This window comes from Ctenocephalides felis, unplaced genomic scaffold, assembly GCF_003426905.1.
Source record: "Ctenocephalides felis isolate EL2017-DRISC unplaced genomic scaffold, ASM342690v1 CF-g0.4_SCAFFOLD_01886, whole genome shotgun sequence".
In the NCBI taxonomy this organism is placed as follows: Eukaryota; Metazoa; Arthropoda; class Insecta; order Siphonaptera; family Pulicidae; genus Ctenocephalides; species Ctenocephalides felis.
In genome coordinates, this window is record NW_020538040.1 from 172,099,665 (window position 1) to 172,116,949 (window position 17,285).

Below are 17,285 nucleotides of genomic sequence, written 5' to 3' on the forward strand. Positions count from 1 at the left end.
AGATTTCATCAAAATACTTCAGTTATATGAAATAGTCCATAGACTATGCAAAATAAAGTTTAGTAGTCTATTTCATATAATTGAAATATTTTCAGACATTTCAATAAGACGGTTGTTGATCTTGCTAATTGTTACCTATAATCGAAATCAAATCGATATCAAATAACAATACTTCATTCACATGAAATGGAGCTTTACTATGCAAAATAGAGTACAGGCCCTTTTTCATGTGAATGCAATAAAGTTATTGGAGCTTTATATAAGGCAATTCTTGATCTTTTCATGTCGTCCACATTCTTCACATATTTATTTCTGCGTGGCATTTCGGTTATATGAATTCAAAAAGATATAACCAGATTTGCTAGCCTAAAAGAAAAATTGGACGATAAAACAAATGAATAAAATCTGTTACCATGTTCCTTGTTAATGGCTAGTCTAAACATTCATATGTAGATTTTATCAAAATATTTCAGTTAAATGAAATAGACCAGCAACTATGCAAAATAAAGTTTATGTTCTATTTCATTAAAATGAAATAAAGTTTTCATTCCATCCACAATTCTTCAGATATTCACTTCGGCATGGCATTTTGTATTATTAACCAGATTTGTTATCCTGAAAGAAAAATTGGATTATAAAACAAATGAATACAATCTGTTACCATGTTCCTTGTTAATGGCCAGTCTAAACATTCGTATGTAGATTTCATCAAAACACTTCAGTTATATGAAATGGCCCCTAAACTATCAAAATAAAGTTCAGTAGCCCATTTCAAATAATTGAAAGATTTTCAGAGATTACAATAAGACGATTGTTGATCTTTCTAATTGTTATCTATAATCCAAATAAAATCGATATCAAATAACAATACTTCATTTACATGAAATGGAGCTATACTATGCAAAATAGAGTACAGGCCCTTTTTCATGTGAATGCAATAAAGTTATTGGAGCTTTATATAAGGCGATAGTTGATCTTTCCATGTCGTCCAAATTCTTCACATATTTACTCCTGCGTGGCATTTCGGTTATATGAATTCAAAAAGATATAACCAGATTTGCTAGCCTAAAAGAAAAATTGGACGATAAAACAAATGAATAAAATCTGTTACCATGTTCCTTGTTAATGGCTAGTCTAAACATTCATATGTAGATTTCATCAAAATATTTCAGTTAAATGAAATAGACCAGCAACTATGCAAAATAAAGTTTAGGTTCTATTTCATTAAAATGAAATAAAGTTTTTATTCCATTCACAGTTCTTCAGATATTCACTTCAGCATGGCATTTTGTATAATTAACCAGATTCGTTAGCCTGAAAGAAAAATTGGATAATGAAACAAATTAATAAAATCTGTTACCATGTTCCTTGTTAATGGCTAGTCTAAACATTCATATGTAGATTTCATCAAAATATTTCAGTTAAATGAAATAGACCAGCAACTATGCAAAATAAAGTTTAGGTTCTATTTCATTAAAATGAAATAAAGTTTTCATTCCATCCACAGTTCTTCAGATATTCACTTCAGCATGGCATCTTGTATAATTAACCAGATTCGTTAGCCTGAAAGAAAAATTGGATAATGAAACAAATTAATAAAATCTGTTACCATGTTCCTTGTTAATGGCTAGTCTAAACATTCATATGTAGATTTCATCAAAATATTTCAGTTAAATGAAATAGACCAGCAACTATGCAAAATAAAGTTTAGGTTCTATTTCATTAAAATGAAATAAAGTTTTCATTCCATCCACAGTTCTTCAGATATTCACTTCGGCATGGCATTTTGTATTATATATTAACCAGATTTGTTATCCTGAAAGAAAAATTGGATTATAAAACAAATGAATGCAATCTGTTACCATGTTCCTTGTTAATGGCCAGTCTAAACATTCGTATGTAGATTTCATCAAAATACTTCAGTTATATGAAACAGCCCCTAAACTATGCAAAATAAAAGTTATAAAGCCCATTCAAATAATTGAAATCTTTCAGAGATTACAAAAGGACGATTGTTGATCTTTCTAATTGTTACCTATAAAACCAGATTCGTTAGCCTGAAAGAAAAATTGGATAATGAAACAAATAATAAATCTGTTACCATCTTCCCTGTTAATGGCTAGTCTAAACATTCATTTGTAGATTTCATCAAAATATTTCAGTCAATGAAATAGACCAGCAACTATGCAAAATAAAGTTTAGGTTCTATTTCATTAAAATGAAATTAAAGTTTTCATTCCATCCACAGTTCTTCAGATATTCACTTCAGCATGGCATCTTGTATAATTAACCAGATTCGTTAGCCTGAAAGAAAAATTGGATAATGAAACAAATTAATAAAATCTGTTACCATGTTCCTTGTTAATGGCTAGTCTAAACATTCATATGTAGATTTCATCAAAATATTTCAGTTAAATGAAATAGACCAGCAACTATGCAAAATAAAGTTTAGGTTCTATTTCATTAAAATGAAATAAAGTTTTCATTCCATCCACAGTTCTTCAGATATTCACTTCGGCATGGCATTTTGTATTATATATTAACCAGATTTGTTATCCTGAAAGAAAAATTGGATTATAAAACAAATGAATGCAATCTGTTACCATGTTCCTTGTTAATGGCCAGTCTAAACATTCGTATGTAGATTTCATCAAAATACTTCAGTTATATGAAACAGCCCCTAAACTATGCAAAATAAAGTTTAGTAGCCCATTTCAAATAATTGAAATATTTTCAGAGATTACAAAAGGACGATTGTTGATCTTTCTAATTGTTACCTATAACCGAAATAAAATCGATATCAAATAACAATACTTCATTCACATGAAATGGAGCTATACTATGCAAAATAGAGTACAGGCCCTTTTTCATGTGAATGCAATAAAGTTATTGGAGCTTTATATAAGACGATTGTTGATCTTTTCATGTCGTCCAAATTCTTCACATATTTACTCCTGCACAATATGATTCCAAGTGGAAATCGTCCCTCGTGGACATAGCTGCAACATCCAATCTTATGCAACTATTAGACGTAAGAGCTATTATTAAAAATATCCCACACATAAGAGAATGGTTAATCGATGGATTGCCTCTCATGAAATAAGTAGTATTAAGTCGTGAACCAAAAGCTTATAGAACATATAGGAGTTCTGATTGCTGTTCAAATAGACAATAAAAAAATATTTACTCCTGCGTGGCATTTCGGTTATATGAATTCAAAAAGATATAACTAGATTTGTTAGCTTAAAAGAAAAATTGGACGATAAAACAAATAAATAAAATCTGTTACCATGCTCCTTGTTAATGGCTAGTCTAAACATTCGTATGTAGATTTCATCAAAATACTTCAGTTATATGAAACAGTCCATAGACTATGCAAAATAAAGTTTAGTAGCCTATTTCATACAATTGAAATATTTTCAGAGATTACAATAAGACGATTGTTGATCTCTCTAATTGTTATCTAAAATTGGAATAAAATCGATATCAAATAACAATACTTCATTCACATGAAATGGAGCCTTGTACTATGCAAAATAGAGTACAAGCCCCTTTTCATGTAAATGTAATAAAGTTATTAGAGCTTTATGTAAGGTGATTGTTGATCTTTCCATGTCATCCAAATTCTTCACATATTTACTCCTGCGTGGCATTTTGGTTTTATGAATTCAAAAACAATATCATAACCAGATTAACTAACCTAAAAGAAAAATTGGATCATAAAACAAATGAATAAAATATGTTATCGTGTTTCTTGTTAATGGTTAGTCTAAACAATCATTTGTGGATTTCAACAAAATACTTCAGTTATATGAAATAGACCAAAAACTATGCAAAATAAAGTTTATGTTCTATCCCATTAAAATGAAATAGTTTTCAGAGGTAGTTATCCACAATTCTTCAGATATTCACTTCAGCATGGCATTTTGTATTATCAACCGGATTTGCTAGCCTAAAAGAAAAGACTTTGATGATAAAACAAATGAATAAAATCTGTTACCATCTTCCATTTCGTATAAATGAAATATTTCTTTCAGAGATTTTATTAGGACGATCACAAACAGATTTTGCTTGTCTAAAATAAAATATTAATTTTATTAATATTTATTTTTATATATAATAAATTAATATTAATTTTTAACCATGTTGGTACAACTTACTGGTGGCTACTCATTAGAGTAATGCATATGGAGATTTCAACAAAAAACTTCAGTTATATGAAATAGGGGATCAACTATGCAAAATAAAGTTTAGAACTCCATTTCATATAAATGAAATAATGTTTTTAAAAATTTAATTAGGACGATTATTGATCTTTCTAATTGTTACCTATAATCCAAATAATTCAAAAGGTCTCAGTACATTAATCTACTATCTTTCAAAATCATTAAAAGTTTTCAATGGATTCAATCCACGTAGATTAGATTATAGTACTTCAATTATATGCAATAAGACATTCACTATTCAAAAATAAAATGCATGTTTTATTCCATATAAACGAAATAAAATCTTCAACCATGTTAGACCAATTTATTCGTAGCTAGTTAGTAGTTAAACATTCATATGCAGATTTCAACAAAATACTTCAATTATATGCAATAGGTATCTAAACTATGCAAAATAAAGTTTAGAACTCCATTTCATATAAATGAAATATTTTTTTCAAAGATTTCATTAGGATGATTGTTGATCTTTCCATGTTATTCACAAATCTTTTTTTACTCCTTCTATGAATTCAAAAAAAGATATCGCGAACAGATTTTGCTTGCCTAAAATGAAATATTCGAATGGTAGAACAAATAATTTTTAACTATATTGGTACAACTTACTGGTGGCTACTCAATAGAATAATTCAGTTGAAGATTTCAACAAAAAAACTTCAGTTATATGAAATAGGAGAACAACTGTGCAAAATAAAGTTTAGAACTCCATTTCATATAAATGAAATAATGTTTTCAAAGATTTAATTAGGACGATTGTTGATCCTTCTAATTGTTAACTATAATCGAACTAAAATCTTCAACCAAGTCATTAGAAAAATTTGTATGCAGATAACAAATAACAATACTTCAATTACATGAATTGCCTCCACTATGCAAAATAAAGTGGATGCATCATTCATGCAATTGCAGTAAAGTTTCATTTCATGTAAACGAAATAAAATCTTCAACCATGTTACGGTCATTTATTCGCAGATACTTAGTAGCTAAACATTCATATGCAGATTTCAACAAAATACTTCAGTTATATAAAATAGAAGTTTAACTATGCAAAATAAAGTTTAGAACTCCATTTCATATAAATGAAATATTTTTTTCAAAGATTTCATTAGGACGATTGTTGATCTTTCCATGTTATTCAAAAATCTTTTTTTACTCTTTTTACTTCTATGAATTCAAAAAAAAGATATCACGAACAGATTCTGCTTGTCTAAAATAAAATATTCGAATGGTAGAACAAATAATTCAATCTTTAACCATGTTGGTACAACTTACTGGTGGCCACTTATTAGAATAATGCATATGGAGATTTCAACAAAAAACTTCAGTTATATGAAGCAGGGGATCAACTATGCAAAATAAAGTTTAGAACCCCATTTCATATAAATGAAATAATGTTTTCAAAAATGTAATTAGGACGATTATTGATCTTTCTAATTGTTACCTATAATCCAAATAATTCAGAAGGTCTCAGTACATTAATCTAATATCTTTCAAAATCATTAAAAGTTTTCTATACTGAATGATAAAAAATTCCTTTAATTTGGAATGGATCAAATCCACGTAGATTAGATTATAGTACTTCAATTATATGCGATAAGGCATTCACTATTCAAAAATAAAATGCATGCCTTATTTCATATAAACGAAATAAAATCTTCAACCATGTTAGACCAATTTATTCGTAGCTAGTTAGTAGCTAAACATTCATATGCAGATTTCAACAAAATACTTCAGTTATATGAAATAGAAGTTTAACTATGCAAAATAAAGTTTAGAACTCCATTTCATATAAATGAAATATTTTTTTCAAAGATTTCATTAGAACGATTGTTGATCTTTGTAATTGTTACCTATCATCGAAATAATTCACAAGGTTTTAGTACTTTGATCTACTATCTTTCAAAATCATTAAAAGTTTTCTATACTGAATGATAAAAAACTCCTTACATCTTGGGATGGATCAAATCCACGTAGATTAGATTGTAGTACTTCAATTATATGCGATAAGACATTCACTATTCAAAAATAAAATGCATGCCTTATTTCATATAAACGAAATAAAATCTTCAACCATGTTAGACCAATTTATTCGTAGCTAGTTAGTAGCTAAACATTCATATGCAGATTTCAACAAAATACTTCAGTTATATGAGATAGAAGTTTAGCTATGCAAAATAAAGTTTAGAACTCCATTTCATATAAATGAAATAATGTTTTCAAAGATTTAATTAGGACGATTGTTGATCCTTCTAATTGTTAACTATAATCGAACTAAAATCTTCAACCAAGTCATTAGAAAAATTTGTATGCAGATAACAAATAACAATACTTCAATTACATGAATTGCCTCCACTATGCAAAATAAAGTGGATGCATCATTCATGCAATTGCAGTAAAGTTTCATTTCATGTAAACGAAATAAAATCTTCAACCATGTTACGGTCATTTATTCGCAGATACTTAGTTAGTAGCTAAACATTTATATGCAGATTTCAACAAAATACTTCAATAATGTGAAATAGGTAGTCTAAACTATAAAAAATAAAGTTTAGTACTCTGCTCCACATAATTGAAATAATGTTTTAAGAGATGTCAATAAAATGTTTATGATCTTTCCATTTTATCCACAAATCTTCCTTTTTTACTCCTTATATGAATATAAAAAAGATATCATAAACAGATTTTGCTTGTCTAAAATAAAATATTCGAATGGTAAAACAAACAATTTAATCTTCAAGTTGGTACAACTTACTGCAGATTACAACAAAACGCTTCAGTTATATGAAATAGAAGGTAAACTATACTGAATAAAGTTTAGAACTCCATTTCATATAAATGAAATGCTTTCAAAAATTTAATTTGGACGATTGTTGATCCTTCTAATTGCTATAATTGCTCTCTATAATCGAACTAAAATCTCCAACCAAGTCATTAGAAAAATTCGTATGCAGATAACGAATAACAATACTTCATTTGCATGAAATGTCTCCACTATGCAAAATAAAGTGGATGCATCATTCATGCAAATGCAGTAAAGTTTTCAGAGATAATGCAGCAATATGATGTCCGTTAATTTTTCCATGTTATCTACAATGCTTCAGACAATTATTTCTTCATTTTGATCTTACGAATTTTGCTTGCTTAAAATAAAATATTCCAATGATAGAACAAAGAAATAAAGTAATCATCCAAATACATGCAAGTTATTAGTAAGAAAATATTATATATTGATATCTAAAAATAATAACATTTCAATCATATGAAATAGCTGCAAACTATGTAAAATATAGTTTAGTGGACCATTTCGCTAAATAAAAGAGTTTATAGTTTTTAACCAGCGATCGTCTAGATCTTGTTACGTTTTACAATTATACTTCAATTGTATGAAATATTTCAAAACCCTTCAAAATAAAGTTTAGTCTCTATTTTACACAAATGAAATAAAGTTTTCAGATTTGAACAAGACAATTGTTGATCTTCCTACATTTTCATCTGCAGAATATTTTTTCCGTGTGCCATGATTAAAATTTGAGTTCATAACCAAATTTTGCTTAAAGTGATATATTTAATTGATAAAACAATTGCATACCTATTAATCGTCTTTCTGCATTTTACAATATACTTATACTTCAATTGTATAAAATAGTACAAAACTCTTCAAAATAAAGTTTAGTCTCTATTTCACACAAATAAAATAAAGTTCTCAGATTTCAACAAGACGATTGTTGATCTTCCTACATTTTCATCAGTAGAATATTTTTTCTTTGTGCCATAATTATTTGAGTTCATAACTAACTTTTTTTAAAGTAAAATATTTCATTGATAACATTAAATTATTTTAAAATATAATTCCACTTAAATTTAAATGTATTATCTCAAGTTTATTCAAACACTTTTTAATCACTTTTATATAATGATGTAAAAAGTCTTTTAATATAACTACATTGTTATAGAGTAACAGATTCTGAAAAATTCTGTATGAATCGCGATATAACTTTTCTTATATCAATAATAAGTGACTGGATATAGAATAATTAACATGACCAAAGAACAATTTCATTGATATTGATATTTTCAATTGATCAATAGTTGACTAACATTTATAGTTTTAGAATGAGTCAAAATAATTATTTGATTGAAATATAAATAGTTCTTTTTCAAATTTTACCTTTAATAATCCACGAACCATATCTCCATTAAGAGTTCTAGGCTTAGATGGATGCATCAGGCTCCTTGCACCAGAATCGATGAAACAGAAATCATACAGTAATGTTGTAGGCTCACCTAAAAAGTACAAAAAATAATATATAACAACTTTTACATTTATCAAGTTATCAATTTTGTACAATATTCTCATAAAATTTCATTCCGCGTATATGATCAAAATATAACTCTATCTATAACTAAAAAAACAAAAAATAAAAAACGAAACCGTTATGCAAATCAACTTTTAAAATAAATAAATCTATAAAATATTATTGCAGAATGATTTTGAAATATATTATAAATTTTGATGATATTTTTTGAGGTTATGTTTGCACGTGGTATAATATATGAGTAAATGGCTCCAAACTTAAACACTATACTTCTACAATTTTAGAATTATTATTTTAAAATTAATCAGAATAATTATTTGATTAAATTATATATAGTTCATCAAATTTTACCTTTAATGATCCACGAACCATATCGCGACTATGAGTTCTAGGCTTAGATGCATCAGGCTCCTTGCACCAGAATCGATGAAATAGAAATTCTACAGTGATTTTGTACGTTCACCTAAAAAGTACAAAAAGAGATATTACAACTTTCACATTTATCAAGTTATCAATTTTGCACAATATTTTCATAAAATTTCACTCCGCGTATATGACCAAAATATAACTCTAACTAAAACTCAAAAAAAAAATGATAAAAATTATTTCGAAAATGTTTTAAATTTAATATGCAAATCAACTTTTAAATAAAATGAATATATAAAATATTATCGCAGAATGATTTTAAAAAATAATACAAATTTTGAGGTTATGTTTGCACGTGGTATAATAATGAGTTAATGGTTTCAAAATTACACACTATACTTCTTCAATAGTTGACTAACACTAAGAATGGTAGAATTAATCAGAATAATTAATGGATTAAATTATAAAGAGTTCTTTTTCAAATTTTACCTTTAATGATCCACGAACCATATCTCCATTAAGGAGTTCTAAGCCTAGATGCATCATCCTCCTTGCACAAGAATCGATGAAACAGAAATCATTTGCTCGCCTAAAAAGCACAAAAAGAGATATTACGACTTTTGCATTAATCGATTTAGAAAATTTGTACAATATTCTTATGAAATTTCACTCCGCGTATATGTAAAATATACCAAAATATAACTCTATCTAAAACTAAAAAAATGATAAAAATTTTTTCGAAATCGTTTTAAATTTAATATGCAAATCAACTTTAAAATTAAATAAATGTATAAAATATTAACGCAGAATGCTTTTGAAATATAATACAAATTTTGAAGATACTTTTTGAGGTTATGTTTGCACGTGTTGTAATATATGAGCTAATGGCTTCAAAATTAAACACTACATTTCTACAATTTTAGAAAATTATTTTAAAATTAATCAATCAAAATCAATAATTATTGGATTAAAATATAAATAGTTCTTTTCCAAATTTTACCTTTCATGATCCACGAACCATATCGCCATTTTTTTTTGGACTCGCCATTATGAGTTCTAGGTCTAGATGAATCATGCTCCTTGCACAAGAATTGATGAAACAGAAATCATACGCTCCCCTAAAAAGCACAAAAAGGGATATTACAACTTTTGCATTAATCGAGCTATCAAATTTGTACAATATTATCATGAATTTTCACTCCGCGCATATGACCAAAATATAACTCTATCTATAACTCAAAAAAACGAAAATCACTTCGAAAACGTTTTAATTTTAATATGCAAATCAATTATACATAATTCCAAAATAAATCTGCATGACTCTAATAGTCTGATATACATATTATAAACTTTGAGGTTACCTTATTTTGCACGTGGGGAATAATATATGAGTTCATGGCTTCAAAATTAAACACTGCACTTTTACTATGGTTGATAAACACTTATTATTTTAGAATTATTCACAAAAAACATTAGATTAAATTATAAACATTTTTTTCAAAATTCATGTTCAACGATCTCCTAAACGTACCGCCAAGAGTTATACGCCATGTTCCTACACAATATAATAATGGCCATGTTCGTCAAGGGACCAGAATCTAGAAGGAAGGGGTGTGTCATAGAGATGACATCCTCTAACATCGGTCAGGTTTTTGTAGAGGGGAATTAGTCAGGATGAGAACCAATTTTTGCACCATAGATAAAGATGTTTTGCCAAATACTATATTCTTTTTATGATATTCACCCTAGACAATATTAGAATACCCCATGTTCATATATTCACTATGAATGTTGAGATATTTATGGTCGGTTTTATTATTTATTAATAAACCATGTTGCGCAATTTTAACTAATCCTTCTTAAATTGCATACCCTGGATGAAGCCATAGATTTAAATTTGTGTTAAAATCTTTGAATTTGGTTTGAATATGTGGTTTTCCAAACAAGTAATTTATTATAAATATATAATTTTTATTTTTGTCCAATAGCTTGATTTTTAAAGCAATTTAAGGAATTCTTATTTCATTCATATATTCAAAATTCATTTATACCTTTTTTATTTTAATATTTATCTAGAAACCAGATTGTTCTGTTTTATTTGCTAACATCTTGTGTTAAGAGCATGATTTTCAAAATCGTTTTATGAGCATTGATTTTCAAATCAAAGATATAATTTCAAAATCACATCATGTTGCTTCTGAAAATAATAGTATTGTTTTTGCACAATTCAGGACCTCAGAGGTGATTTTCATTTTTTACCTGCATTTGCTTTTCACTTAAATTCATATAACATAATAATTCATATAATATAATAAAATTGGTTTGAATAATATTCTAGACAATGGGTGAAACTAATAAGATTAAACATAAAAAAAAATTTCAACTTTTATGGAAGGAGTTTATATAACAAGTTGTTCAGAATTACTGCCAGTTCTTCTAAATGTTAGATCTAAAATTACTATTTTCTTCCATTACATTATACATGTGTGATAAATAAGCCATAAGCATTTATTTATTTATTTAAGAGCATTAACATAAGTACAAAGATACAATTATGGGGTAGCAATAGAGTTTTACTTATAACCAATTAGGCAAATGAGCAAATTTATGAACATTAGTTCCTAAATAAACTAAAAATAATACTGTAGCTTCTGAATTCATATCTTATAATCAATTATTTAGAAACAAGTCTTAGAATCAGACTTACTTAATTCAAAAATACAACAAACATACATTCAAAATACTCACATTCTACAATTGAAATAGATACTCAATTTAATACCTATTTATTACATATTACTTAATCTACAGATATTGGTTTCAGATTTTAAAAAAGAAATAAACTAAAATTATCAGTGTTTTCTTCTGAAACCATATCTATCTTAGATTCTGCAATTTATTATAAATATATAATTTAAAATTACTATTTTCTTCCATTACATTATACATGTGTGATAAATAAGCCATAGGCATTTATTTATTTATTTACGAGCATTAACATAAGTACAAAGATATAATTATGGGGTAGCAATAGAGTTTTACACATAACTAATTAAGCAAATGAGACATTAGTTCCTAAATAAACTAAAAATAATACTGTAGCTTCTGAATTCATATCTTATAATCAATCATTTAGAAACAAGTCATATCTTAAAGTCATTTAATTCAAAAATACAACAAACATACATTTAAAATACTCACATTCTACAATTGAAATAGATACTCAATTTAATACCTATTTATTACATATTACTTAATCTACAGATATTGGTTTCAGATTATAAAAAAGAAATGAGCTAAAACTATCAGTGTTTTCTTCTGAAACCATATCTATCTTAGATTCTGCAAATGAAATAAATGAATTAATTTAGTTTACTGTTAATTCACTTTTACAATATAAAACATTTCCCTGATATCTTGATCTACATTAACAACAAGGTTGTTATTAATATAATAAAATATAATATTTCATTTAAACATTGCAAAATGGAAAAGTTTGTGCAGTATTCAGAATTATTCTTAATATTTGTTCACATGGGTCCGGTGAACCATTACTGTTTTGAAACATATCTATCAAATCTTTTATAATAGATAAATCAAGAGAAGTAAGTGGTGGTTGCATACAAAAATCAGTTAGTTTTTTCTGTATTTTCTCATGCTTCTGGTACTCGAAGATTTTCATTTCTGTTTCAAAATGCAGCTTGTAAGCGCTAGCGTTATCTAAATATTGAATATCAACCATAGGTGGAAGTTCATACTTCTGGTTTAAAATTGATTCTACTTCAATAAGCATGCATTTAATACGATTGAGGGATATTTCGGATCTACTAGGTCTTCTGGGTGGAACAAGCACAAGAGCTCTGGATGATTCATTGTAATTATTTGTTTTAGAAGAGATACTCAATCTTTCTAATTCTGTTGACAAACTCTCATTAGTCTCAAAATTTTGATTTTGTTGTTTACTAGATTTTACAAACTGTTCAGTATTGTGCTTCTTATTTCTTTCAGCAAGTCTATTTGGGTCACGATAGCAGTTGGTGTAGCCTTCATAAAACAATGACTTTCGCGACCTCCTTTTTGGAGTAGATGCCCTTGCAGGACTGAAAATTTTTATATATTCAGAATCCTTTTCTTCGGCACTCGAAATGGTCATCTTCAATTCTTCTGTTGCACCTATATAATATAAAGTAATTAGTTGAAAGAATTCCTCTAAAATTTTAAACTTCAAATATTGTTTGATATTATCATTTTTATGAATTATTATTGTTTTGACAAACTCTATTGATTGAAAAAAGTCAGAGTAATATCAAGTGATTATTTAGAAAAATTGCCTAATCATTTATGAAACATATAGTCATGAGCAATTAAAATTGTATTAGCAATGTGTTGCAAATTAATTTACATGTTTTCTCAGAGTCTCTTGAAGAAATCGAGTAAAAAGCATTCTCACTGGATGGTAAATAATTCCTCATGCCACCTGCTGCTGTGTTGTTATCATCACGCTCGGCTTCAAAGAAATTTAAATTCCCATTGTTTTGGTGGCTAGACCATGCAATTGGTTTCTCTTGCTCTTTATCCATTGTGAATCTATAGAAAGAAATTGCAAATAAGTTATTTTAATAATAATTAGGCAAAGTATTTGTTTTCGATTATATAGTTTTTTTTAAGAACTATCGTATGAAAAATAGAAGTAAAGCAGTTTGAGACATGCTCAAATATGTTGTGAGCAATATGTAATTCAATGAGCTAATAATTGAGACTTCAAATTTTTAATTGTAGAGACATTACTAACTTCCTGAAGGAGAAGTTTGTTTTCGCCAGAATATCTGATTTAAAGTTATTCAACATGGTTTAAGACCAAAATTGAAAAAAGTATGTGTGTGTGTGTATGTCAGCCAAAACTTAACCTTTTGTCGACAAAAAAAGCATTCTCATTGGATGGTAAACAATTCATCATGCAATCTTTTGCTCTGTTGTTATCAACATGCTCGTCATCATACAGATTTAATTTCTCAACACATCCATTGGTAGACCATTCAGTTGGTTTCTCTTGCTGATTATCCATTGTGAATCTACAGAAAGAGATTAACAAATAGTTATTTCAATTATAATTGGACAAAGTATTTGTTTTTGTTTATATAGTTATTTTTTGAGAACTATCGTTAATAAAATGAAAGTAAAGCAGTTTAAGACAGGCTTAAATATCGTCTGAGTGATATATAATTCAATGAGGAAATAATTGAGACTTCAAGTTTTTAATCGTAAGGACATTACTAATTTCTTGAAGAAAAAGTTTGTTTTAGCATGAATATATGATTAAGTTTGTTTGCTCAACGTTTCAAGTTATTCAGGATCGTATAACCAAAAGTAGGAAAGTATGTGTATGTGTGTGAATCAAAATATGACCTTTTGTCAAATTGAAAAGCATACTCATTAGATGGTAAACAATCCATCATGCAATCTTCTGCTTTGCTGTTGTCATTATGCTCATCATCATAAAAATTTAGTTTTCTAACACATCTATTGGTAGACCATTCAGTTGGTTCGTTTTGCTGGTTATCCATTGTGAATCTATAGAAAGAAATTGCCAATAAGTTATTTCAGTTATAAATGTATTAAGTATTTGTTTTTGATTATATAGTGCTTTTGATAACTTTTGTATATAAAAGGAAAGTAAAGCAGTTTAAGACAGGCTTAAATATGGTCTGAGTGATATCTAATTCAATGAGGTAATAATTGAGACTTTAAGTTTTCAATTGTAGAGACATTCTCGAAGGAGAAGTTTGTTTTAGCATTAATATGTGATTAATAAAGTTTGTTTTCTCAACGTTTCAAGTTGTTCAGAATTGTTTTAATCAAGAGTGGAAAAGAATGTGTGTATGTGAACCAAAATATGACCCTTTATCGAAGTAAAAAGCATTTTCATTAGATGGTAAACAATTCTTCACGGAATCTTCTGGCCTTATATTATGCTCGTGTTTGAACAAATTAAATTTCCTAACACATCCATTGGTAGACCATTCATTTGATACCTTTTGCTGATTATGAATCTATAGAAAGAAATTGCCAATGAGTTATTTCAGTTAAAATGGATTAAATATTTGTTTTCGATTATATAGTTTTTTTTTAGAACTATTGTTTATAAAATGAAAGTAAAGCAGTTTGAGACAGGTCTGAGTGATATTTAATACAATGAGGTAATAATTGAGTCTCCAAGTTTTCAATCGTAGAGATATTATTAACTTCTCGAAGGAGAAGTTTGTTTTAGCATGAATACAGGATTAATTGAGCTTGTTTCCTCAACGTTTCAAGTTATTCAGAATCGTTTTAACCAAAAGTGGAAAAGTATGTGTGTGTGTATGTGAATCAAAATATGACCTTTTGTAGAAGTGCAAAGCATCCTCATTAGATGGTAAACAATTCTTCATGGAATCTTCTGGCCTAATATCGTGCTCGTGTTCGAACAATTTTAATTTCTTAGCACATCTCTTAGTAGACCATTCAGTTGGTTTGTTTTGCTTATTATTCATTGTGAATCTATGGAAAGAAATTGTCAATGAGTTATTTCTGTTATAATTGAATATAGTTAGTTTTTATTAGAACTATCATAAATAAAATGAAGGTAAAGCTGTTTAAGACAGGCTTAAATATGGTTCGAGTGATACCTAATTCAGTGAGGTAATAATTGAGACTTAGTTTTTAATCGTAGAGACATTATAAACTTCTCGAAGGGAAAGTTTTTTTAGCATAAATATATGATTAATTAAGCTTGTTTTCTCAACATTTCAAGTTATTGAGAATCGTTTTAACCAAAAGTGGAACAGTATGTGTGTGTGTGTGTATGTGAATCAAAATATGACCTTTTGTAGAAGTGCAAAGCATCCTCATTAGATGGTAAACAATTCCTCATGGAATCTTCTGGCCTTAAATCATGCTCGTCTTCGTATAATTTTAATTTTTTAGTACGTCCTTTGGTAGACCATTCAGTTGGTTTGCGTTGCTGATTATCCATTGTGAATCTATGGAAAGAAATTGTCAATTAGTTATTTCAGTTGCAATTGGACAAAGTATTTGTTTTTGATTATTTAAGAAATATCATATGTACAGTATATAGCACAAATAAAAGATGTGTATCGAATTGTAATTATGGAGGAGAACTGTTATATATAATTGAAGTAGTAAAAACTACTATATATTATATATGTAATCATTGAATAAGAAATTAAAAGTAGTTCAATCTCGATCCAATAAATGAATAAACGTGAATTGGGACTATTCTTTCTCTATTTAATATATATGATTACAATTATTCATACTGATATAATATTTGAACGCATAAAAATAGAGATTCTACTTTACATAAAAAAGGAGGGAAAATACTTTAACTAGTCTTGTAGCCAACGGTATGACATAGATTATTAATAATAAAATTTGTTCAATAAATTATGTAAATTAGGTTCAATAATTAACGATACTTAATTCTATTAAACTTAAAGATACTTTACCATATATTCCGTCTTATAAAGATAATTTTCTATCGTTGCTTGCACAACACTGTATTTAAAGGTTATTTAATATAATAGATTAGTATTAGTTATTCAACTATACCTTATTAACTCAGTTATCAGATGCACAAAGACAAAATCAATGACTAGAAAATATGACTAGGATTATTCTGTGTAGCACTGTTTCTAATCTTAAACCGCCACTAACTGTACGAAAGTGATTGCGAATGCGATAAAGTGCACATATATGGCATATATGTTATCTGGTTCAAATCTAGGATAGGACAGTATAAGGATTGACGTTATTGTGCTAACTTCACGTGTCATAAAATCATTATTAGCTAACTTCTGGTTAGTAGATAATAAATTAATATAAACTAATTTAACTTGAATTTTGATTTCTGCAGATTGATAATCTTTAAATTTTGATTTAAAATTCGTCCTATCATTATTTTCAGGACTAGATAATTAATACATCTTGTACATAAAAAATGGATTAGTTTCAGAATGTGATTTACTAAAACATAGTGCTGATTTATCTATGGTGGTTTACTAAAACATTTCTCATTTTCATTTATTTTCAATAGTTTTGATATGACACAATATATGATAAATGATCGATTGCTTCGGTATCGCAAGAGCACAAATTATGCTTAAGAAGAAATACAGTTTCGATTAAGTTTACCATTATTCAATAGTCTATAGATTTATTATTTATTCAATTTTTTCCTCTACTTTTAATCTATACTCTTCTTTTATCTATGCTTTTAATTTTCTTTATTTCAATTATTAAAAAGTTGCTAAAACTACGAACTGGTGCAAAAAGAAAGAATTCTCTTTGTTGTGTCCAGACACGACGCGAGCGCTGCCGCTGG